Source organism: Psammomys obesus, unplaced genomic scaffold (assembly GCF_907164565.1).
Source record: "Psammomys obesus unplaced genomic scaffold, mPsaObe1.curated_primary_1811, whole genome shotgun sequence".
NCBI classification, from domain to species: Eukaryota; Metazoa; Chordata; class Mammalia; order Rodentia; family Muridae; genus Psammomys; species Psammomys obesus.
Window position 1 is genome coordinate 5,833,674 of NW_026596085.1, and position 25,210 is coordinate 5,858,883.

The 25,210-nt window shown below is 41.7% G+C and overlaps 1 protein-coding gene across 2 annotated transcripts in view; it reads right to left on the reverse strand.

The window, feature by feature from the left end:
• Window positions 1–25,210, reverse strand: part of Tmem117 (transmembrane protein 117) — a 448,350-nt gene that overhangs the window by 24,203 nt on the left and 398,937 nt on the right. The gene's annotated exons all lie outside the window — the stretch shown is intronic.

Genomic DNA, 25,210 nt, shown 5'->3' on the forward strand with positions numbered 1-25,210 from the left:
ATTTGAGATGGATTCATAGACATGAAAAGACACACTTCCACTTTTAATAATTAGATGTTAAAGAACAAAACTATGTTTAGTTACTGCTTTTAACCAACTTGAATATGAAAACATGATGAGCAAAATACCAATTTGAGATTTCAAACCACTAAGTCAATGTACAAAGCAGCTGACACAGGCATGCTAGGGACAGTGCCTGTTCCTCCAGGCACTGTCATTTCACAAAATAAGCCACGAGGAAGAGGAGAGAGAAGAGTGGCAGTCACAGTACTTGACAGTCTCTAGGTCAGTGGATCATCTCAAGCTGCCAATAGGAAATAAGTATACAAGAAGAAAATTAAATGATACTGCATCGTCCTTTCTACCTATGAGCAAATCAACCTTGTCTTTCTGTGTTTTTCGGACATTATTAGCAAATAAACACATGATTTAGGAGGTTCAGGAAAACAGTGAATAATGGTAAATTAATTTGAAATATTTTTATAAAATTATTCGTAGAAAATGCATTAGAGATTCTATCTGTAAACTGTTGCTGAGGTTGAGTTTGAATTTGCTTCCCCCATATAGTATCTTTGTTCTCTCCATATTACGGAAAAACTACCACAAAGGAAGCTGACCTTGAATGCAAAAATATATCTGAAAAAAATCTATGACTGCAAGTAAAATGAGTGATTGAGTATCTTGCCCTGGTGAATGACAATATCATTAAAGAAATTATCTTTTAAGTGGGAAATAGTAAGATCTGGAGAGGACAGGAACTCCACAAGGAGAGCAACAGAACCAAAAAAATCTGAGCACAGGGATCTTTCCTGAGACCAATACTCCAACCAAGGATCATGCATGGAGATAACCTAAGGCCCCTGCACAGATATAGTCCATGGCAGTTCAGTGTCCAAGAGGGTTCCCTAGTAATGAGAACAGGGACTGTTTCTGACATGAACTGATTGGCCTGCTATTTAATTACCTCCCCCTGAGGGGAAAGCAGTATTATCAGGCCACAGAAGAGACAACCCAGCCACTCCTGATGAGACCTAATTGACTAGGAACAGAAGGAAGGAAAAGAAGACCTCCCCTATCAGTGGACTTGGGGAGAGGCATGCATGCAGAGGGTGGAAGAAGGGAGGGATTGGGACTGGAGGAGGGAGGGAAACACAGGGGGGATACAAAGTGAATAAATTGTAATTAATAAAGAATTAAACAAAAGAAATTATCTTTTTATTTCTTGGTCGCAGATAGAGATACTTCCTGGTAGTAACTGGGCCACTGTATTTGACCAAGCTTCTTAGTTGGAAGGCATTTTCTGACTTCTCCCATTTAGACTTTGTTCCATGAAACTAAAGTTTTCTGCTGGTGTGAAATTGCTTTTAGTTTAAAAGCAATCTCTGGAGATTTCTTTTGGACTGTGGTCAAAAACCTCATTCACTAAAAAATAGTTTCTCAATTACTTCCTACCTCTTCCTGGAGATAGAAAGATGAGTTAAGGAAGCGGGCAGTGGAGGGAGGAATAAGAGAGAGGAGGCGGAGACAAAGGTGGGCATTGTGGTGTTTATCTGAATGATGGCTTTTCTTTTTGTTTAAATAAGATATCAAAGACACATGTTGATGACATGTTGATGTGTGAGGATGGTGGGTGTAGGAGAAGTAGCTATAAGATAGTTTTGAAAAGAGATTAAGAAAAGAGAATGATCTCTCATCCATCTCCCAATTCACCTTTACTTCATTTGTCATAAAAAAAAAATCTTGTTTTCTTCTTTCAAAACTTACTTAATCTGATTTCTTTCATGCATTTTCTTTCTCTACTGTTTTAATTGTTCTGTTTTAACTTCTACTTTCCATGCATCCTCGGATTCATCATTCTCGGTCAGTATATATCTGGTTACTTTGGCTTTCAGTGCAGTGGCAATAATAGTAATTGCTCTACAGTTTTGAGCTTATTTTAGTGAAAAATGGTTTTCTGGATTTTGTGGAATCACCGGTATTCAAAACAGGGAGGAAAATGAGAGAGGGGAAGGTACTTTTTGTCTGAGTGGTTTTCAGTTGCTTTATCTACAAATTGGTGTTGAACTTATCAGCCTACCTATCAACCTCATGTCCTTCTCAGAAGCATGAGATGATGTGTAAGCAGCAACCTGACCAGTGACAGAGACAGAGGAAGAAACACAAGCATGGTCAATAAACAGGGTTAGTTTTCTAGTATAATTCAGTTAGGTTATTCCTGACAGACAAACTGATGGTTCTGTTTCGCAGTAGCTATGAGAAAGAAAGGAAAAAAGGGAAAGAAAGAAAGAAAGAAAGAAAGAAAGAAAGAAAGAAAGAAAGAAAGAAAGAAAGAGAGAGAAAGAAAGAAAGAGAGAGAGAAAGAGAGAAAGAAAGAAAGAGAGAGAGAAAGAAAGAAAGAGAGAGAGAGAAAGAAAGAAAGAGAGAAAGAAAGAAAGAAAGAGAAAAAAGAAAGAAAGAAAGAGAGAGAAAGAAAGAAAGAGAAAGAAAGAGAAAAAAGAAAGAAAGAAAGAAAGAAAGAGAGAGGAGGAGGGAGGGAGGGAGGAAGGAAGGAAGCCCTCTTTCTGTGTGTCACCATCCATTGCACAGAGTCACCCTGATGTCTCTGACCAAGGCTTAGGTCAGAGCAGAGGTCTAGAGGCTACTCAGAGAGGAGGAAATGAGAGGTGCCTGTCCCAGAGCTGTGGGTTCAACAGGAAGATGGGAAAACAGGTGCTTGCTTTGCTGAGTTCTCTTACAGTAGGATTCTCCCTATGGTGACTTCCACAAATAATTGAGGAGTGTGTGCGTGTGTGCGTGCGTGCGTGCGTGTGCGTGCATATGAGAACTTTTAGCTAAGAGATGTTTGAGTCACTAGTTCCAAGTGACACAGGAGCTATACAGGATAGCTTAGGCTCTCTAGCTCCAAAGAGTGCATGATTTCTGCTCATTTTGGCTGTCTCTAACCATAGAAAAGTAGCATGGCAATTCCGGTTTTATTTAAGTGGCCCCCCTTTTTTGTGACCAGCTTCCTGTGCTTTACCTCAGAGTTACCTATGATCACCTGCTTATCCCCCGCTAGGAGCTAGTACATGGGGCCTGGCCCTACCTCAATTCTTTGAGTGGGTGTTATTAGAACCATCTCACCCTAATGTGAAAAGGACCAACTCTAACTCTTTCTCCATAAACAACTGCCCTGGGGATTGTTGCCCTCTAACAAGAATCCAGTGAGTGGGACAAGGAACAGATGATTGATTTGTAGCAAACCCTGAGGCTGTCATAGCACGGTCACCATGAGAGGCACACCCAGCTTTAGGTACACACAGTATAGGGGTATGACGAGTCACACTGGCTCGGTTTCTGTAGGACTGTCAATGTCATATTTTGAACTGAGGATATTAAGTATGAGGAGAACGACCAGGGAAAATGTGTGCAGCAAGCAAGCCCAGGGTAGTAGACAAGCTCATCATTCTGTCTTGGCCTATTAGGAGATGCTCATTTATTTTGTTCTCTGAGAATTGTTATCAGTGTTTTGGAACTTGGGGCTTCGGTACTGCTCTCTGCTATTAAAGCTAGCAACAACCTGCAGAGCTCTGCCAGTGATGAGAGTGAGTTAGGCACAGCGTGTGAAGCTGTTTTGGTGCTCAGCAGCTCATAATGACAGACGGAGAGTGGACCCGTCTCCAGTTCCGCATCTGTTCACAGACGAGGTATGGCTAATTTTCATTCCGATGAAAATTAGAGCAGATTTCCCAGGTAATAAAAGAGCAGTGTCATGACAACTATCGACCTTTCTCGCTTACTATGGTCTGCTTCTGACTCTAGCATTGCAAGTCAGGCCCTGATCCCTGCCATTCCCAGACCACACCTAGGCAGGATTTCAGGGCGCTAATATGCATCCACACAGCACAGTCTTGAGACGTTCTGGAGTCATCATTTCTCAGTGCTTCCTTGTTGAACCTCAGGGTCATGGAAAACATCTGGGAATCTGAGTTAATGTTTGATCAATTGGTTTGAGGTAATTAATGGAAAGAAATGGTTTTGCTAAAAAAAAAGTTAATAACCTTTTAAAATTAAAAACCAAAAAAGTTTCTACTTAACTGTTTGACAATTTTATCCATATATTCTGACTTTTGCTCATTATCCCCCTTACCCTCTCCTTTCACGGATGTCCTTCTTTCCAGTAAGTATGCCTACTCTCAGAGCTGCTTCTGTAGCCCACTGAGTTTAATTATGGTTGTTAGAGTAAGCACAAGTGGGGAGGGCTTTATCAGAGCATGGAAAACTTATCATTGACTATATCACTAAAGAAAATGGCACCTCTCCTTTCTCCCCAGCAACTGTTACCTTCATGCAGAACCTCAGGAAGAAATGAAGATTCGCATATTCCTTCCCCATGTATGACAGAATGCTGACAGTCCCAATCTTGTGTGAGTATTGGGCAGTAATCATAGTGCAGTGGGTTCATGAGCGCAGGAGGCATGTCGTGTCAGAATTGACAATAGATTTTAAAACAGCACTATAAAATGTCAACACATTCTTGATTTAATAGTTTATTTATCATCTTCTTATAGCATTATATCATCAAGCTTCAGATGATTTCAAAGTCAACTTTACAGACATATTTCTTTTCTAGCTAATCTTTATCCGTGTGTATTTCAGAACTGAATTAAAACTGTGAATAGCAGAACACCATTCCACCAAAAAAAAAAAAATGTTTTCTCCAGCTTGCAAAGTGTCCTTAGCTTTTCTGTGCTTACCCGTGTCCTAGCAACAGGATTCCTGATGACAGTGAGCTGTGGTGGCCTGAAGAATTGGTCTTGTGCTTTGGGTGATATTTCTGTTTCTTATTAAGAAGCCAGAGAGCCTGATTTTTTCCCCAGCAGTCCTCTGCTTCTGATTGACAAAGTTGCCATAGCAGCACTCAGCAGAATTAGTTCTCAGAAGCCTTGTTATACAGTAGCCTCTGCTTATTTATTTGCCATGTCTGTTGTCCCAACTGAAATGTAAGCTACAGGGAGCTTAGACGGCTTTTCCCTGTTTTGATAACTGCTGTACTCCCGATACATGGACTCAGCACAGCAGATGGTGGGAACTCAAGTATTGGTTAAAGTGATGAAGGATGAGGTCTGAAAGCTAAAATGGCACAGCGATCCCCTCTGTGCTTCCTGGAGTGGAAGCAGGGAATGGATTCAGGCTGGAGAACAACACAGTGAACATTATGCGTCACGCCAGCATTAGGAAAAGCGGTTGCTTCGTTTTGTCTTTATCATCCAGGTGTAGAGAGACCATGAAAATAGGAACACGAAGCTTAAGCTGTTTGCAAGCTCACAAAGAACCGAAGAAATAGGTAACTGGAGGGAGCAGATATGGTAGCCTTCTTGGTTGTTACCTGACCATCTGAATTCAGCTAAAATCCAAGCAGGTGGACAAAACTGTGAAGGATTTTTCTTGACTGAAACATTCGAGGAGAGATGACCCACACTAAACCTGGACCATTTGAGGTGGGAAGACACACCTTGAATCTGGGCCACACTATCTGGTGACATCTCAGATTGCAGACATAAAAGGACATGAAAGAAGGAAGCTTTTGCTTTTTTGCCTGCTTGCCCTCACTCTCGCTGGCGTGGTATTTTTTATTCTTCTGAGACAGCATTACTTCATTAGGATTAGAGGCTGCTTCATCAGGATTCCAGTGTAGACTGACAGCTGGCTGGGACATCCAGCATCATGGACTAAACAACTATTGGATTCTCGGACTTTCTGTTGGGAGACAGCCATTGGTGAGCAAGTCTGACCACTGCCTGAAAGCCACTCCAATAAATCCCCCACACACACACCTATATTCATTCTATTGTTTTGGTTTTTTCCCCCCTCTAGAGAACCCTGATTACAATAGTGGAAGCCAAGTGTAAATACTGAAGATGTTTGAAGAATTGATCAAGGATATGTTTGGGGTGATCTTGTCACTCTGTGAAAGAAAGAAGCTATGAAATGTGTCAAACCAAGTAGAGAATGAGAAACTGAAGTACAGAAGCCATCTATCGTTTGAACGGTGGGAGAGATTCCCCCCACTACCCTTCCCACACACAGTGAGGTCACGAAGGTGGGTTGAGGCTAACTAGAGGAGAGGTGCTTTTGCAGTAACTGTAAGGGATGCTCAGGAGAGGGGTGATAAAAGCTGAACCCAGCTGTCCCTTGACCTCCACCCCTGCCTCCTGTCACATCCATGTTTTCTTCATACTCACTGCTTTACTTCCTTAAGGGAAACACTTTATAACCTTATGAGCTGTTTAAACTATTTAATAGAAAGGTGAGGGAATGGCAACTAATGAAAACATGATTTATTGGTTTTCTGGTTGAAGGAGGCATTTGCCAACTCATAGAAGATCTGGCGAGCCTCAATCATCTGTGAAACAAATCCAGGCCAATGTCCACACTTTTTCCTGTTTTAAACAAGTGGAACTTCTTTTCTTAAGGCTGATTCATTTCATCTTACGCATATGGGTGACTGTCTGAATGGAGGGATGCGTACCACATGTGTGTCTAGGACCTGCGGGGGCTGGAAGAAGGCATGGAATCCTGTAGAACTGGAATTATAGTCGTGAGCTGCCTTGTGGGTGCTGAGAACCAAACTGTGGTCCTCTGCAAGTGCAGCTGGCACTCTCTACTGTGGAGCACCGCTCCTGTGCTGACTGGGACATTTCCAGGTTTCTGAATTTCCAAATACCCAAGAACAGAAAGATGGTTGTCTTCTAAATGATCTAGTTAATGATAAGGGTTTGATTTCCAACTGGTTTTCCTTCATCATTTTTTTTTTTTACTTACTCTTAGAAGTCTACATACTTTCCTCCAGCTAAATTCCAAAGAGAACATACTTTAGTGAGTTGTATTAGTTTATTGCCTCCAAAAAAAACCAAAAACCAAAACCAAAATCAAAAACAAAAACCCAACCCAATCTAGCCCAGAGCAGGTCTCAAAAGTTAACTACACTCTATTACTTTTAAGAGAACTTGCCTCAAGGCTCTAGTGAGAAAGCAGTAGATTTTTAAAAACAAAATTCAGTACATCTAGACCCCCAAAGCATCATTCCTTTGCACTCCAAAATGGAAACAAACAGATGCCCTGCCTTGCCAGACTGATGTGAGGAAGGAAAAATAAAGGACGGTCTTAAAAGTGTTTACACTAATGGAAATGCATCATGTGGCCTCTAGGAATAATGGGAAATCAATAACCCTGACTGGGGCAACACAGTTCACCAGCACCAGGGAGAGAGTGCTTAACATCGGATAGACTCCTGGGAAACAGGAGGGAGCAAAAGGCTGGCTGTGAGGACTTGCCGGCGATGAAAGGCAGTGCAGTATCTAAAGAAACATGGCAATCGGTCATTTCAGCTTTAGCTGCCAGGACCTGTCAATCCAGATCTACTAGCACTTGCATTTTTGTTGTTGTTTGTTTCTGTTTTGTTTTTAGATTTGCTTCTTTTCATTTTCTGTGCGTGTTACTGTTTTGCCTTCATGTATGTCTGTGTATCATGTGCATTCCCGGTGCCCTTAGAGACCAGAAGAGAATGCTGGAATGGAATTAGAGATGATCATGAGCTGCCATGTGTGTGCTAGGAATTGAACCTGGGCCCTCTGGAAGAACAGCCAGTGCTCTTGACTGCTGAGCCACGTCTCCAGCCCTTACTTAGCATGTCTTAAGAAGAAGAATGAATGCTAACCACGTGTTTGCATGCGTTATACTGAAAAGGAACTCCCCTACCATGGAAAGGGTGAAATTCAGTGGAAGGAATTTATTAAAGCATTTCTATCACTTTCCAGACGCTGGCTGTAGGACACAGCACCATCCCCTGATCATTCTGTGCTTTAATGTATCTGGTACAAATGTCACTGCTGCAGCAGGCTGTCCGCATGCTGCCAGCGGTGGCCACATCCATTTGTCTGAGTGACCGAGTTCTTCTCTAAGTTATATGGGAGAATTAATTTCTTACTGTCAGAGAGTAGATACTATTGTCCTTGGTAAATTTTAAATGTAATATTGTGGTCATTTTTCTTCACAGAAAAGTACTGATAGTAGAGATCAGTGGAAAGTAAGAGTCAATGTAAAAGCACGCGTATCAATGGGAAGGAGTATAAAATAGTTCAAAATGTAAAATGGTGAGTAACGTTCAAACGTTTTTACAGTGGTTTCAGTTCTGCAACTATGATTTTTCCAGGATTGCCTATATTGTCGATGAGATGTAAGGAAGTCTATCGTTGAGTGGAGATGTGGTGTTAAGTATTGATAAGCATTCTGAATTAAGTCAGGGAAAGGGGACCAAATGACTTGGCCACATAGCTATTTTGGTTGAAAGTAAACTTCTCTGAAGGTGATCTTCATGTTGGATGCTGATCCCCACCAAAGACAAAGCCCCCAAAACCCCAGAAAGAGGATCCGATCAGCTGGGTATGGTGGGAAACACCTTTAATCCCAACATTCAGCAAGCAGAGTCAGGGAGATCTCTGTGAGTTCAAGGCCAACCTGGTTTATATAGTGAGTGCCAGGACAGCCAAAACTATATAGTGAGGAGAATCTATCTATCTATCTATCTATCTATCTATCTATCTATCTATCTATCTGCATGCCTGCCTACCTCTCTATCTCTATCTGCCTATCTCTCTCTCTCTCTACCTACCTATCTACCTATCTATAAATCATATCAACCAGGAGACGCGGGCGCAAAGGCACCTGGGAGGTGTGAGACAGCTGTGTTCTAGAAAGTGACAGGTCAGAGTGGGCATATGGTTGGTATTGCAGCCCAATGAGGAGATTGCTGCAGTGGCTGAAGTATGGAGTGATGGTTTAAGCTGATCAGGCAGGTAGTCAGATAAAGATGCCATGAAGGTGGTACCAACCAGTTTTCTCAGTAACGAGACACCTGAGGAATGTCTTTAGCCTCTGCCCAGGAGTTTAGGGAACTGATTGTCCCTGAAGACAGGGAAGCTGGTTACCTACTTGACAGTCATCGGCTATGGTCTGAAAGGCTCCCTTGGCACCCGTGATGACATTTGAATGCCACTGTGACTGTGTGCGAACAGGAGGCCTTTTAGGGTGGGCAGTGAGTCATGTCATTCTGTGAACTTGATGGCCCTTCTGTCATGTGATAGGGTAACACAGAGGCCGTCAGCAGAGGCAACTGTCATGTTCTTGAACTTCTAAGCCTTCATAACAGTGAACTAAAACCAAAGCAATTCAAACCAAAACAAACAAACAAACAAACAAAAAAAAACCTCCCGTGGTTTATACATCTAAAAGGAACTAAGACAACATCTAAGCTGAAGTGTTATGCAGACAGTTGAGAAGCTCGTAGAAGAAGCTGGCTCAATGGTAGAGATGAGAAGTCACGATAGAAAACATGGGTAGAATAAAACTGAGGTGGGGCAGCCAGAAAAAGAGGTGTCCTAGAAGTTAGCAGACTGCTGAGCCTTCTGGCACCTGCCTGTACTCCCAGGTACTTGAAAGGGTGAGGCAGGGGCATTGGAACATCAAGGGCACCCTTGGGTACATACTGAGTTTAAGGCCAGCTGGCTAACTTAGGGATACCCTTCTCTGAAAATGTTTACTAGTGATGAGGGCTTATGCCTGGGTTCCACTCCTCTTTCCCCCAAAGAGTGAGCAATTGTGTCAAAGACTTGAAGAAGAATGGGAGTCGATATTTGCTAATTACACTTCTGCCAAGGGGTTTATTATAGAATATGTAAAATATTCTAAATAGTAAGAGCAAAAAAAAAAAAAAGACCCAAGTTTTAAAAAGTAGGTAAATCTTCATAACTTGTGTGGATTCAGTTCATTGGGGAGGTGGAACCCAGACTTCCCAAATGATAGGCAAGAACTCTCCTATTGATCTGGAGCCCACACTCTGCCCATGTAAAGAAAAACTGAGACAGGTTGTCACTAAGTTGCCTAACTATCCTCAAGTTTGCAATATTTCTGCCACAGCCAGGCACCTGAGATGACAGGCCAGCACATCCAACATTGCTGCCTTCCAGAAACCCTTCCTCATTCCTCTTCTCTCCTGGTTGCTTTTCTATTCTGGATCCTTTCCTAAATTCTCAATACTGGGGCCTATTTCTTCTCCATCCCTTGCTGACTTCTCTGGCTTAACATTTCTCAAAAGAAGACACATTTTTTTAAAAAATATTTAATTTATTTTATTCTCAGAAGATATCTGGGCCGTTATGACCAAATCCTACCCAACCTGGATGTGGGTAAATTGGCAGGCCCTTACATTATTCTCCAAACATTTTGGCTTCAGAAATTTACAGTCTATTGATTGTAAGAATCTGCATTATCAATAGATAAAGCTATCTCTTGTCGGTGGAGGTCTCCAAGACACACAATTTGACAGCAGCATTTGGAGGGGCAGGCGCTCATAAGGCCTGGATCTCCCGGAGGATCTGCAGGCATCGTACAGTTGTTGAGCGAGGTAGACACATTTTCTTCACAGGTGTAGCCACTAGTAAGTTGTCTGTGCTCCTGTTAACTAACTCTTCCCCCACCCTCCTGTGGCCCCAGTGAAACTCACTGGTTCAAACACATGAAAGCCCAGAATCACTGCTCTTCAGGGAGGTGCAGGTTGAAACCATACTGTGGTACAATCCCAGCAAGGATACTTAGTATCAAGAGAGAAAAGACACCCAGCATGGAGAAGAGGAGGCCTGTGCCCCTGTGCCAGATAGCTTTTCTCTGTGTGATACACACTAGAGACACCTGGGAAGAGGGACTCTCAACTAAATTACTTCAGTTAGAATTGCCTGTGGGCATTTTCCTGACTGCTAATTGATAGAGGAGGGCTAGCCACTGTTCCTGTTGCCATCCATTGGGTTGTAGAAGAAAGGTGCTGAGCAAGCCATGGAGGAAAAAAAAAATCATTAAGCAACATTTCTCTAGGGTCTCAGTTTCAGTTCTTGCTTCAACAACCCCTCATTGATGGACTATAAGTTGTAAGCTGGAAAAAAAAATCCTCTCCCCAAGTTGTTTTGGATCGGGGTTTGATCACAGCAACAGAGAAGCAAAGTAGAACGGAGTCCTTGCACACTGTTGGTGGAAATTAGCAGAAAAAGAGGTCTCCCAAAACTTAAAGTAAATCCAGAAACACTCCTCAAGGCTGTATAACTAAAGGATACAACAATCAGTGCATTGAAGAAACATCTGCATTCTCATGTTTACTGTATCACTATTCAGGATGGCTAAGAAATAGAAAAACATCAGCTGGTGAACAGGTCAAGAAAAAGTTGTGCATGTACATAATAGAATATGATTCACTCTGTGGTGGCTAATTGTCCTCTTGACTGCTATCAACCAAAACCTAAGCTGCGGTAACACTGCTATGAAGGGTATTCTGGTTCAGATTCTGTGAAGGAGGAAGACCCATCCTAACTGCACCTTCTGGTGGCAGTCCACAAAGAGAAGACAGAAGAATGGAACTGCTTTTTGCCTGCTTGCTATCACTCTTAAAGACAAATTCATCGACCCTATTGCTGCTGCGCTCCTTCACCATCAGAATCAACTTCTTTCTATGCATACTGAAGACCATCAGCTCTCCACAAATCCCCGAAGCCTTCAGCACTGAATTGAAACTGCTGAGACATCCAGCCTCATGGCCTGAACAGCTATCAGATTTGTAGCCTTTCCAGCGTCAGATGCACCCTCAACAATCTCATGAATTATAGAACACAAACACACACACACTTCATTACATTAGTTCTGAGTACCTTGACTAATAATAGTCTTGAAAAAAAGAAGCAATGAAATCGTGACATTTGTGACAACTTGGAAGAAACTGGAGACAGGTGGACTAAGCCTGACATATAAAGCCTAGTAACACACGAACCTGCTCATATCATATGTAGAATCTTAAAAAGCAATGATCTTTTGGAAGTTGACAATGGAATGTTTTCTGAGGCTGAGGAAAGAAGGAAAGAGGGGAGAATAGGGGAAGATTCATTAGCAGTAGAATTGTTGGATGAAAAGACTTGTTGAGGGCATGTGTATTCACGTGTGTGTGCACGCGTGTGAGGGCACCCACGCAGAGAAGGAAGCTAGAGGTTGATGCTCTTCAATATCTTTCCACCTTGACTTTGACAGATTCTCCCTGAACCTGAAGCTCACTAGTTCACCTAGACTGGCTGGCCACCACGCCCTAGGAATCCCCCATCCCTCCCTCCCTCCCCTCTTGCTGAGATGACAGGTGAGCAGTGCAGCCTAGGGTGTTTTCAAGTGTGTGTCAGGGGTCAAAGTCAGGTCTTCCTGCTGGTGGGCAAAGTACTTTTTCAATTGTGCCTCCTGCCCAGCCCCAAGCGAGCAGTTCCTGTGTGCTACTGTACAACACAGCAGACACTAATCATTTGTTGTGATTTTCAAAAACACAAAAGAAAACTTTTTGGAGTAGTTATGGATGGTTAACCCAATCACATGGTGTATCCAAGTACCGGAATATGACAGAGAGCCCCTGTTCATGGTACAATTTCATTATTCTTATCAGTTAAAATAAATTTAATTGAAAACCTAGATGGTGAGTATTGAAGAGGTGAAAATAAAAAGCAGAGTGAATAAATGTATATCAAGTGTCTACCGTAGTAAAGTACCAGCCAGAAAGGCATTGCTTGGAGAGGTACTATGATGAGGTTAGTTTTGTATTATTTTATTGCATAAAGTAAAATAGATTTTAGTATGCTAGGGAATTCTGCACCTGAGGTTCCTTTATTATATTTTCAGTAGCTTTTGCAATGACTATTGTAGAAACAGCCTATCACAGTATAACTCTTCTGATTGTCTTAGAGCTGGTATCCAGTTTGTTGGGCAATGTCCACATTTACTGCTCAGTATGCCTGGCATTTCAATAGTTAAGTACTTTGACCATCCTTCCATCTGAAAGCAAAACAGTTCTTTTCTGAGACAATACAGTACTAGGTTGTGTTCACAATGTCTTGAATGCACTGCGCTCTTAAAAAACAATAGGCTGAGTCCTCGGAGCTCTGCTCCCAATGCAGTTTCCTTCTGTTTTCATCTTCCTTAGTAAATGCTCCATTTCTAGAACAACCCTGAAGCCTCTGCATCTGCCTTTTCCCCTGTAGACTATCCCAGGATAGCACGTAACAGGATGGAAAACCTTCTGAGCAATGGCCTTGAACTATCAGGCTTGCTGTGTCTGTCTTCCATGAGCTTTAGGTCAGAAGTGTTCATCCTCTGAGCTCTAGAGAAAAATTATCCACACTCCCCTCATCCAAGTAAGAGAACAAAAACTAGGAAAACGAAATATATTGGCACAGGCTATGGAATGGAAAGAATAAAATATGTTTTGTTGTTTCAGAATTACACCCTCAGTGAATTGAAAGATTTTATGAAAGCATTGCTAGTCCAGAGGTCAATGCCAAAGACACATCTAACATACAGGGCTTTGCTTGCTGCATACTCATTGGAGAAAAATTCCATCGTCCTTAGAGTCCACCTAGAAAACAAGGTGGGGTAAGGGACCTTAAGAACATGTCAGCAATTGTATTTTCTTTCTCCAGCACCATCCATTCAGAAAAGCCTGACATTGCAGCCATGGGTTTTATTGGATTTCATGTTGCCCCAAGAGCAAAAGATTGAAATCTGTACTTTTCTAAGCTATCCCGAGTGTCCTCCTCAAGCTCCCCACACAGGAGCCTTACACTGCTATAGAACCAATTTAACAGTTACTAAATGTTCACTAGATGTAAGCTATGTATTCTCAAAGGGCGGGATGGGGGGAGCAAACAGGCTCTTCCTTTTACAGTTATAGACAGCAGTGGTCACGGGGATGACAGACCCTTTCCACACAGCCCACTAGACTGTTGTGGGGATGAGGGGTCAAGATGACAGTCGGTCAGTAGCCCCTTAGTGGTGGTCTACACTCACATTCATTTTACTGAGAATTCTTCTGACTTAAGAGATTGGCTCTACTATTCTGTTCCTTCAAAATAAGCAAACGCTTGCTATGACCTTGCTGTGTGCTAGGCATGTGGACGACTTAAGATATGAATAACGCACTCTAAGGACATGCCTACAGTGGGTAGGGTTCTTCCCAGTCCATAAGGAAGCAAGGGGAATCTGAGAGCCCTCAAGTCACTTGCCTGAGGCTGCCCCGGGTGTAACCAAATGATCTGCCCCCCTGGAGGTCTAAAAACCATGAAGCTTTCTTTCCTCACCATATCAAGTAAACATAATTCAATGTGAGCTGCAGGACACCAGTATCATTACCAAGTTAGCGTTCACTAGAAACGTGTGGTCATGGCATTTGGCTTCTAGATGGACAATTCAGTGTTTAGACAGAAACGTCTTGACAAACTGTCACATGAGGCAGGGACCCCGTGGAACTCGCATTGCAAGGGGAGGACACAGCAGCAGCTCTGTGTCTTTGACACATCTCCTTCAAGTCCTTGATGGAGCCTGCAGAACATTTAGGCTGAGGTATGTAATTCGCTCCACCTGCCTTGTGGCTATCTAACATTTTTTTTTTCCAACCAGGGCACAGATTTGAGTTGAAAGTTACAATGTTTCTAGAATGAGCACCAATTCCTTGACGTGCTTTCGTTTGGTTTTCTGACCTGAGCAGATTTTTGTCACAATTTGGCTCTCTGACAGCCAATGCTTATGCTACTTAATGAGAAATCAGGATGGATTGGGATGATAACGCAGGGACTACCTAGTGATAAAAATCAAACTCTGCAGTTTGCTAAGAAGGCAAGAAGACACAACTTTTATGTTTCCTTGAAACTCACTTAGTGGCAAGATGATTTGTGCTCCTACCATTGTGGCTGCACATATCATTAAGTGGTAAAACATTTGTCATTACATCTATAAGACTAGAGGTAGAGCAAAATAGCCAGAAAGATCAACAGGCATAATTATGTCTGTCTTTGTGGATATGTACACACACACACACACACACACACACACACACACACACACACACACACACATACACATGCATTACATAATCATCCAACAAACAATTTAATCTTGTCTTTTGTGTTCTGAATGTCAACAGTGATTTTTTTTTAAAAAAGCTACTTTATGCATTGTTCTATTTTCTCCGTACTGTGAATTCCTGGCAAAAATGGTTCATTTTAGATCATAGTTTAAGGGAATACAATCCATTATTGAGGGGGGATGGCAGCTGGATAGCTTGATCTTAGGTGACACGCCTGCCTTGTATCAGGACAAATCAGGATTCAGAGAGCTGGTGCCACAACCAGAGTTGAAAATAACACATATAGCTCACTTCTTAGTAACTGACTTCCTCTAGCTAGACCCTATTTTTGGCACCAAAATCTGTATTAGGCAGGGTCCTCTGGATAAGCAGGACCAATAGAATGTATGTGTGTACCTATTATAAAAAAGAGGGCATTATTGGCTAGGCTATTACAATAGGGGCTGGGTAACATGCATGCTAGGACCCCTGCATGCTAGGAAACAGAAAGGGGTTTACAATCCCCTCTGGCACTGAAATCCTGGATGCTGCCTAGAACCAGGTACTGATTCCATATTCAAATGCCAAGCAAGCAATAGCCTGATATCACATATGGCAATAGAGAAAGATTTATTGCCCAGGAGAGTGGCTGACAGGCTCATTCACTGCCTTCCTCTGACTTCCTTATATCCTTTTCCTCTTCTGAAACATCTTCAACCTCTTATTTCACCTCTATTTTTTTCAACTTTTAAGAAAAATTTTAAGAAAATTCTGGAAATAGTTTTTGGGAAGAGTATGGCTCTGTTCTGGGCTTTTTTGAAGGAAAGAGGCAATCTTCCATAAGTATACAAAGTCTTAATAACAGTCCTAAAAGGAGAGTTACTAGAGTTAAGCCCATCAGAGCCCTAAACTGGTACCCCATACTTTTCATTAGACTAGTGACTCTACTGTACAGATAGGCTCAAGTGTACATCTGTACATCACTGTGACAAAGGCGTCCAGGAAACTACTCCACTTCACTTCCAAGGTTTATGAGGCCTTCTCAGTCCTTGGGTCCTGACGGTATCTAAATTTACCATTTTAGCCGTCCACTCAGTCTCATCTGTTCTGTCACACAATACTGTTAATTGCAATATTAACCTCATGATCTTTTCTCCAACCATCAAAACTGTCAACATTCCACTTAAATATTTTGATGGCTGGTATACCATCCACCATCAGATCTCTTTCCAGTAATTCTTTCCGGTTCCCATTCGTGATAATAGGAACATTACTCATCACATGTGGGTCTAGAGAGCCTCACAAAGAAGGAATACTGTAATTGCCTAGGACACCGTGAGATATCCAGAGATGCCATGTTGGCCATTCATCCATTGCCAAGCACATACATCAGCCCATCCTCCCCACTGAAGTGCCTACTTAGACCTATAAACAGGTCCCAAAGGCTGATGAGTCACATGGTCAGGTTTAACAGTGTCTCCACATATGGTACCAGTTTTCTGTATTAGTTACTTTTATCCTCACTGTAACAGAATACTTGACAGGAACAACTTAAAGGGGAAGGATTAGGTTTGGCTCATGGTTAATGGGGATACAGTCTCTCATAGCAGGGACAGAAGGATGGCAGAAACATGTAGTATGGCTCGCTCACATCTTAGTAGATCAGGAAGCAGAGGGCTAAAGCAGAGCTAGAGCCCATAAGGCCCATCCCCAGAAATAACACCCCAAAACAACACTGACCATTAACGACAAAAAGTTAAGCCACAGAAGCCCGTTGAAGACATGTTTCATCTGAGGTTTGGTAATGAAGAGATTCTCACTTTAAATATTGGCTCTATGGTTAGGAGATTCCATAGTGCACATACAGTGACTAATTGTTTTAGCATGTGCCCTTTCTCACATTTGTCTTTTGCCCAAATATAGTAAATCACACGTAAAATGTCACTCTTTGGGTAAGGTTCATACCTATGTGTAACGTAAAGATTTATAAGAAAGTGTATCATATCTGTAAGAATTACAAGCAACATCCTAAGGCATATGTGGAACCAACCTAACAGCAGGCTTTGGGAAGGTGGTAAGAATTATCAGAATATAATTTGATGCTACCTGTAGCTGCTATCACACAACATTTTTCCTTATAAAATGTAGTTCTAAAAAATGACTTTTAATGCACAAAAGAAATGTATATGGAAACAATAAGTGAACACAAACAACACTTTGCCTCCACATACTGGAGTGTTCTTGGTTAGCCATAGGTGAGTGTGCAATGTTCACAGCTGCCAGTTGCCATGGGCTTTAAGATTATCTGTCATGTTGCTTACATAAATCAATTAGTAAGCTATGTTCCCTCACAAACCCAGGTGCAGCTGACTGGTTACCCTCTTTCCAGAAGAGAAGCTGTCAAACTGCCATTATTATAAAGCCATTTAAATGATAGATTACCCAGAAATTACTTCTCTGAAAACGGTTCCAAAGAGTTTTGTGAAATCATGATTTGCTGACCTTAGTTCTTAAGGACACCTTAGGTGTTAATATTGCTTTGGCTTTAATTGATATCTCTGCTCTAATTACAGACACAAATCTGATCCCTTAGCTAATCAAGCATTGTCTGTCTTTCAATTAGCCTTGGCTAAAAATGGGGATTCTTCATATTCCCCTCTTGCCAACTGCGGTGGTTTGAACAAGAATCACCCCCATAGGCCCACACAGTTGAAGGCTTAGTCCCCAGGAGTAGAACTCTTTGATAGCCCTGGAAAGAGTAGGAGGTGTGTGGCCTTGTTGGACAAAATGTGTCATTGGGGTGATCTTTGAGGGCCCATGCTAGGCCCTGTCTTTGTCTCTGTCTGTCTCTCTGTCTCCATCTCTATGTCTGTCTCTGTCTCTCTGCCTAAAGACCAGGATCAGGATGTAGCTCTCAGCTACTGCTCCAGCACCTGCCATGCTCCCCACCATGATGACAATGGACTAAGCCTCTAAAACTGTAAGCAAGCTCCCAATTAAATGTTTCCTTTATAAGAGTTTCCTTGGTCACAGTGTCCCTTCACAGCCATAGAACAATGAGGAAGATGGGTATAATGATTCGTTGTTTCAGTGTATGTACCTACAAGATACACTAATTAGCCAAGGATCAGCAAGACTTCTCCAGCTGTATTCCCAAACCCCCAATTGCTACAATGTAAAAAAATTAAAAAGCTACTGTCATAATTAATAATGTTTCTATTTTTCTTTTATCAATAAGGTCTGATTTAGCATGCTCTCACTGACAATTAGATAATGTGATTAATAGGTTACTAATGCTATGCTCCAAAATAAAAGAAGCCCTCGAAGGCTATTGAAATGAAAGGAAATGCATTTCCATTTTCTAATATTAGTAAGTGCTCTGCTCAACATGCTTCCAGCTGGGGAGTATAATTGATTCACTGCCATAAGCAGCCATCACTCAGTGAGCTCCTACAGGATGGTTCTTTATGTACATTTCCTCGTGCTAATTAAGCAATTCAAAGGGGCAATTTTATTTTTCCCATTCGCAATTGTGGACAGTGAGGTGCATAGGAGGCTCCTGATTTATTAGCTGTGCTATTACTACACAGCAGACGGGCCAGTCTAGGCCTGGCAGAAACCAGGTACCCTCTTAGGTACAAGGAATGTGAAAGCGTTGAGATCATGCTATGCCCAGTTCCTAAGTTATGACATATAGCATACAGCAGTGTTGTTTCAGGCATGCCTTGCCCTAAGAAATTCCATGTTCCAGGTAGCTTTGACTTCACTTTGAGGCTAGAAGATGGCTACTTTGCTGAGTGGATACCATTGGTATGGTAATGACACCATTACCATAGACTTACTGGAGGCTTATTGCTATGGTAGAAAGGGAGCCACCCCACAAACTGATTGACAGTGTAGGTGTATTATTACATATGGGTAAATTAGAATCATACGAGAGAAACCAGAGCTCAGAACTCACTAGACATGCCAGAATGGGAAAAGAGTAAACCCCCCTTACCCAGGCTCCACAGCGATGGAGCATGGCAATGGTAACCCCCAACCCCCCACCCCAAATATATCCTTTGATGCCTGGTGTGTACATAAAGGAATGACAGGCAGAGGATTTCTGAATGTCCCCGGGACTTCAGCTTGGTTTGGTCACCTATGTTGCTATGACCTGCTTGATAATGTACACAGTCTCTCTCACAAGACTGCCAAGGTAGGTGGGATGCCCTGTCAAACAGCTATTACTGAGACTACTCGACCCTGTTAACGGATAAAAACCTGCTTTATGTTCCTGGCATAGAGTGCTCATGACAAATAGCAAACCGATTAGTATCCTGGCACCCCGGGACATGTAATTCATTGATTAAGCAGATGGCAACGGGCTTTGGCACTGCTTGGTTAACTTAGGTGGACATTCCCACTCTCACTAAAGGTGTCACCATTCCACGGGTCTTGGTATATAAGTCTTCTTGGTTATTTTTCTTGTTACCAAGACCAACGAATTGTTAAATTTTCATAATAGACTGTTATATGGTGTTAATTTCACATTTTTGTAAACTATAGCTAGCTTTTGCTGTCCATGGTTTTGTGACTCCATGGATACCAAAATCTATCAAAATCCTAGAATAAAACGGTATGGGTATCTCCATGTAGCATGCGTATCCTCTGGTAAACTTGAATTAGCCCCGGATGAGTTGAAATATGCAACATACTGTAAATGCTATGCAAGTTATCGCTATACTCTACTGTTCAGGAAACAGTGACAGGAATGAAGGCTTGCATAAAGTCAGTACAAGTAGATTTTTCTCATTTGTAGTGGGTTAATCCCATACACTTGTAATTCAAAGATTCAGAGGACAAACCATTCACATTTCCTAAAAGTAAGAACCTGTTTCTGTCTTTTTTCTCAGTTCTTATCACACCACTAAATATTCAGGAGAAAATAAAAGAGACCTACACATGTTTGATTATTTTTCAAAATTATGTTTCCTGTGTGCCAGAAACTATCCTATACCCTACAACCAGAAAGAGATAAGCGGAGGCTTGAAACAGAACTTCCTGTGACCCAGTCCACTGTGTTCTTCCACGGTGATCATGAGCTGGGCGCAGGGTCGGGATTGCTTCCATGCTCACCTTTGCTCATTGTTGTTCATCTTTGTCACAGTCTGTTGCTGATTCTAAGCACAGGCCAAATGGACCGTGCCCGGGGGGTATCTTTGGTTTATCTAATGTTAACTTTATCTAAAAGTACACCTTTTAAAAGACTCGATTTACTTATAGCATTTGCCTTACAGTATTTGTCCTCTAAAGATAGACCTGGCTTATCTGATGACGCAGCGAAGTAGAAAACCCAACCTATACAACAGCCACATTGCTCAACGCACATCACTTGAGTGTTACTGCAGTAGCAGTAAAAATGGGAATGGTTTGCAAAACTCTGGGAGCAAGTAGAAATGGTTTTGGTGTCCCACATTAGCATAGGTCGCTCTTCAACACTGCACCAGCCAGACATACAAATGATCTAGGAACAGCACAATATTACCAAGAAATTTGATTAAACTTTCAAAATCTTCAAGCCTATGAACAACTTTGTATTACTCATTCATATCTAAGCAAGTATTGACTTTATATTCTGGTCATCATTCAGATTGATTGCCATTTAGGGTAGCATTGGCTTGGCAATTTCCTTCATCACTATTTACCTCAGACATCAATATTTTTCTAATGTTTATCTTAACCAAAGCCAATATTTTTTTATCCTTGACTCCTGAGGTAATTACTTTGATAAATGACTATGACATAAATCAAATAATCATGTAATAACCTATCACTGATAATAGTTACCTGTATGCCATTTTCCCCAATGATTTTATTACCAGTAAGAAAAATCTTCTTGAAGTAGAACTTCAGGTACACACATGCATACACTTACACACAGAGAGACTGACAGACATGGAGAGACACAGAGCCAGACACGAAAGAAGGACAGAGAAGTTTACCAATAATAATAAATAATAACCATATAGTTAAAATGGGAGAGAAACTATCATATCTAAGTAAGTCTGTTTTTATATGCAAATTTAATTTCTATAAGAAATACCTCTTTCTTTGCTATCTAGTTCTAAACTATCAAAAGCAAAACTGAATTATATGAAGATTTGGTAGAAAAAAAATTCAAAACTATTTTTTTACATACACCAAAAACTACACTTTAGTTTTAAAATGGTACTTTGCCAAATTCCCATAGAACCATTTTTTAATTATTTCATTTCTTGCTGTGAGTGATTATGCATCCATCCTTTAGTATATCTATACAGACAAATTAATATACTCTACTTCTGAAAACTTCTTGATGATGGAAATAACTACAAAATGATCTTGTTTTTCAAATTTCTAGTGTTTGTGTATTGTTTTATTTTTTGTTCACCTACATTTTAATTAACGCATACACTCTAGACACTTCGCATTCTTAGAATAAGTTCTCCTTTTGTCTTTAAATCTTTTATACTAACAGTCAATATATTTCACTAAATTTATTATTATATCCTCTTATGTATCTTACTTTTATTCAATCTTGCTTTTATTTAGTTTTGGTTGAAGCAATTTTGTTCCAGCTCTGGATTCAATGGGGATATAATATCACCTGTTTTTTTTTTTTTCCTGTATCCCCAGAGCGCTCTGAGATTTAATGAGATAACATCCACATAGCACTTGCTCCTTAGAGAAAGGTACTCTATAAAAATCAAGGCATTATAATTATTTATGTTATTGTAAAACCTACAGAGATATTAGAGTACAATCTAGCACAAATAGATACTGTTGGACTGACTCCAAGTGCAGGCTGGGAAATGCCAAACTGCCAGCATTGAAGGCAGCTGCTGCTACTCTTTCTCTGCATTTATTGCCTCAATAGTTCCAAAAGGCAAATTCCCAGTTTCTCTCAACAGTCAAAACTAAATATTTTTCTTTTCTTTTTTTAATTTTAATTTTTTTCTTCACAGTTTATTCATTATATCTTGATTGAAGCTCCCTCCCTCATCTCCCCCAGTCCTACCCTCATCCCCTTCCCCTAGTCCACTGAAAGGGGGAGTTCTCCACTATTGCCATCTGCCCATAGCTTATCAAGTCTCCATAAGGACTGCTTGGATCCCCTTCCTCTGTGGCCTGGCAAGGCTGCATCATCAGAGGCAAGTGATTAGAGAGCAGTCAACTGAGTTCATGACAGAGGCAGCCCCTGCTCCCCTCCCTCAGAGATGCACATGGAGACTGAGCTGCCAATTGGCCACATCTGAGCAGGGGTTTTAGGTCCTTTCTATGCGTGGTTCTCCGTTGGTGCATCAGTCTCTGCAAGACCCCCTGGGATCAGATCTTTTAGTTTTGTTGGTCTCCTTGTGGGGCTCCTGCCTCCTCCATGTCCTTTTAATCGCACCCCTCTCTTCCTCTGAAGTAACCCAGCAGCAGAAAGCCAGACATGGTATATACTCACCAATAACCGGATATTAACAATATAATATAGGGAAGCCATCCACAGACCTAGAGAAGCTAAACACTAAGGAGGATCTTAGGGAGGATGCTTAAATCTCATTCAGAATGACAAACAGGCTAGACAACAGAAATGGTGGAAGAGAAGAAACAGGATAGGAGTCTACTATAGAGGGTCGTCTGAAAGGATCCACCCAACAGGGGACTGAGCAGATACTGAGACTCGGGGCCAAACTTTGGGCAGAATGCAGGGAGACCTATTTTTGTTTTCATAGACAGCATTTTAAGCCATACTTTCTGTCTTCCCACCACAGCCACTTAATTCCTATTGGGCATATCCCCATCAATACCAGAGTTGGAAAACTGCTATCTAGAGAACTAGAAACCAGGTAACAGAAAGGGTTGTACAATAATACACAATAACATCCTTCTTGGCCGAACTAGAGACAGGTTAGCACAACTAAACCACAAGGAGTCAACCACTGTCTGAGTATCTTAAACAAAGAGGCATTTGCTATTCCTATAATGTTTGTACTCTCAGAATGTTCTACATTTAGACAGACCCTGTTCACCCATACTGCTCTATGGATCAGCTGAGCATCTTCCTCCGAATACTTCACCGCTCGGCGCATCATTCTTCTATTTATCCTGTCAGTACTTACACTGTAGCTGTGCAATAGGCATTATGCAAACCTTGAGGGACATTTTTCTCTCCTAGAGGATCTTGGACTGTAATGGAGACACCGACATGAACAATGACAGATGATCATAGGTGCAGGAGCCTCGTGTTGCACCCAAGAAGAGAAGGGGCAAGGACAGAAAGCAAAATGAGATTACTTGAGATCACGGAAGAAGGCTTCGCAGAGGAGGTGGGTTTTCTAACAGAAGAATGAGGGAGGAGTATAGAAATGATGTGAGTGGGACGGACCTGTGCAAGGGCAGGGGGAAAGCTGTGTGGGAGAAATGCGGCTGAAGGGGTCAGTGGTAAGCGTTAAAGGAGATTGGAAGTTATTCCACATTCCACGGAGCCGACGGCAGCTCTGCAGTGGCTCAGTGGCCTCAATGATTCATCTTACAAAGATGGCCATAAGACAATGTAGGTGGAGTTGTGACTGGAGCAGAAGCTCACATTAAAAAAAAAAAAAACCTAGACAGTGCGTGGTGAGGTGGGGCAGCAGTGTGGGATGGCCCTGCGGGAACACGCTGAACAAGAGTGCCAAAGGATGGTACTATGAAATGTCAAAAAACGTTTCCTTACTTGGGAAACTGGATGGCGGATGACATCATGAGTAATTACTCATGATGTCATCAAATGCAGGATATGCAAAGGTAACAAAATGAGTTTTTATGTGCTATGTGGGAGATTCTTATTCACATGGAGATAGCCAAAACAGCAGGGACTATGGAAGGGGTCAGAGCTCAAGGATAACTTTAAAAGATCAAGATGAAATATGCAGAAGAAAGTAGTTCAGGAGAACTCACTGAATACCTAGGGAGGCAGTGCTGACCCACCCTTATTTTGCTAATGTCTCTCCTACCAAAGATGCTGTTGACACCATGGGCTCATGTACCAGGAAAAGGCAAATGGAGAAGGATGAACAGAACTTAGTCCACTCACACTTTACTCCTCCCTAACTAAGGATTTACAGGTAATCTTTTCATGTATTGATCCCCCTTATCTTGTGATCTTTGTAGTCTGTTATCCAAGCCCAACCTCCAGAGGAATCGTAATTTATGCCTTCCAGGATATCTTACTCTCTAATTGTTACATGCTGCTTATACACAGTATTGTAATTCATAAGGATGTTTTCATGAAAGCATATACTTGATGTGTTGCCCCATAGCCTGCCCTATTTTTATGTCATAGGAACACACAGAATTTTATGCATCTACAGAAAATCTAGCATCTCTTTTTATTTTGTTTGATGTTTTTGAGACAGGGTCTCTCTGTAGTTCTAGCTGTCCTGGAACTTGCTATGTAGAAGAGGCTGGCCTCAAATTGACTCAGCTTCGTCTATGTCTACCTCCCAAGTGTTGGGACTGAAGGCATGCATCACCACATTTGGCTAAAATATAGGGAACCTAAGTGAGAAAAAGCATGTGATGATCATCTACCTAAGTCTGACTTAGTCCCTTTAATATACTCTTTACAAATGTTCTCCGATTTCGGGAAAGTTGTCAGTGCTAAGTCCTAACCGCACACACTCCATTGTTTTATAAACATGTACCTTCATTTTCTAGTCCCTGCCCCCCGACTCAGAGCAGAAATCTACCACAGAAGAAGAGGTCTGCGAATTTGTATGGAGAATGGCAGAAAGCCAGCAAGCAGCCACAGCCATGTTGAGACTGCCCAGCCTGTGCCAGCTCTGCTGGTTTTACATCCAGCTAGCTCAGCCACAGATGTTTCCTGTCCTGCCAATTCTCTAGGTCAGGCACCAGGCTGACTCAGCTGGCTGCTGCATTCACAGCTCCTGATCTATGCACTTCCTTCTGGTGCCATCTCTAAGCTACAGCACACCATGACTCTGTTATTTGGGAAGCTATTCCACCAGGTTTTATCGTTGACATGTTTTCCACAGGAATCAAGCATGTATTTCTGAGGGTGGCTAGAATGAAGCATGTAATTTTTGTGGTTTGGCTTCTTCTACATGCAAACCCTGGGTGTATTTTAAACTTCTCTAGATGAATTGCTTATCAGTTTAGATTTATCAGTTTAGAACACAAATGGACTCCCAGCAGGCCAATCCTCTAGTAAAGTGCAGGAGTACCTGTACACAGCAAATCCAG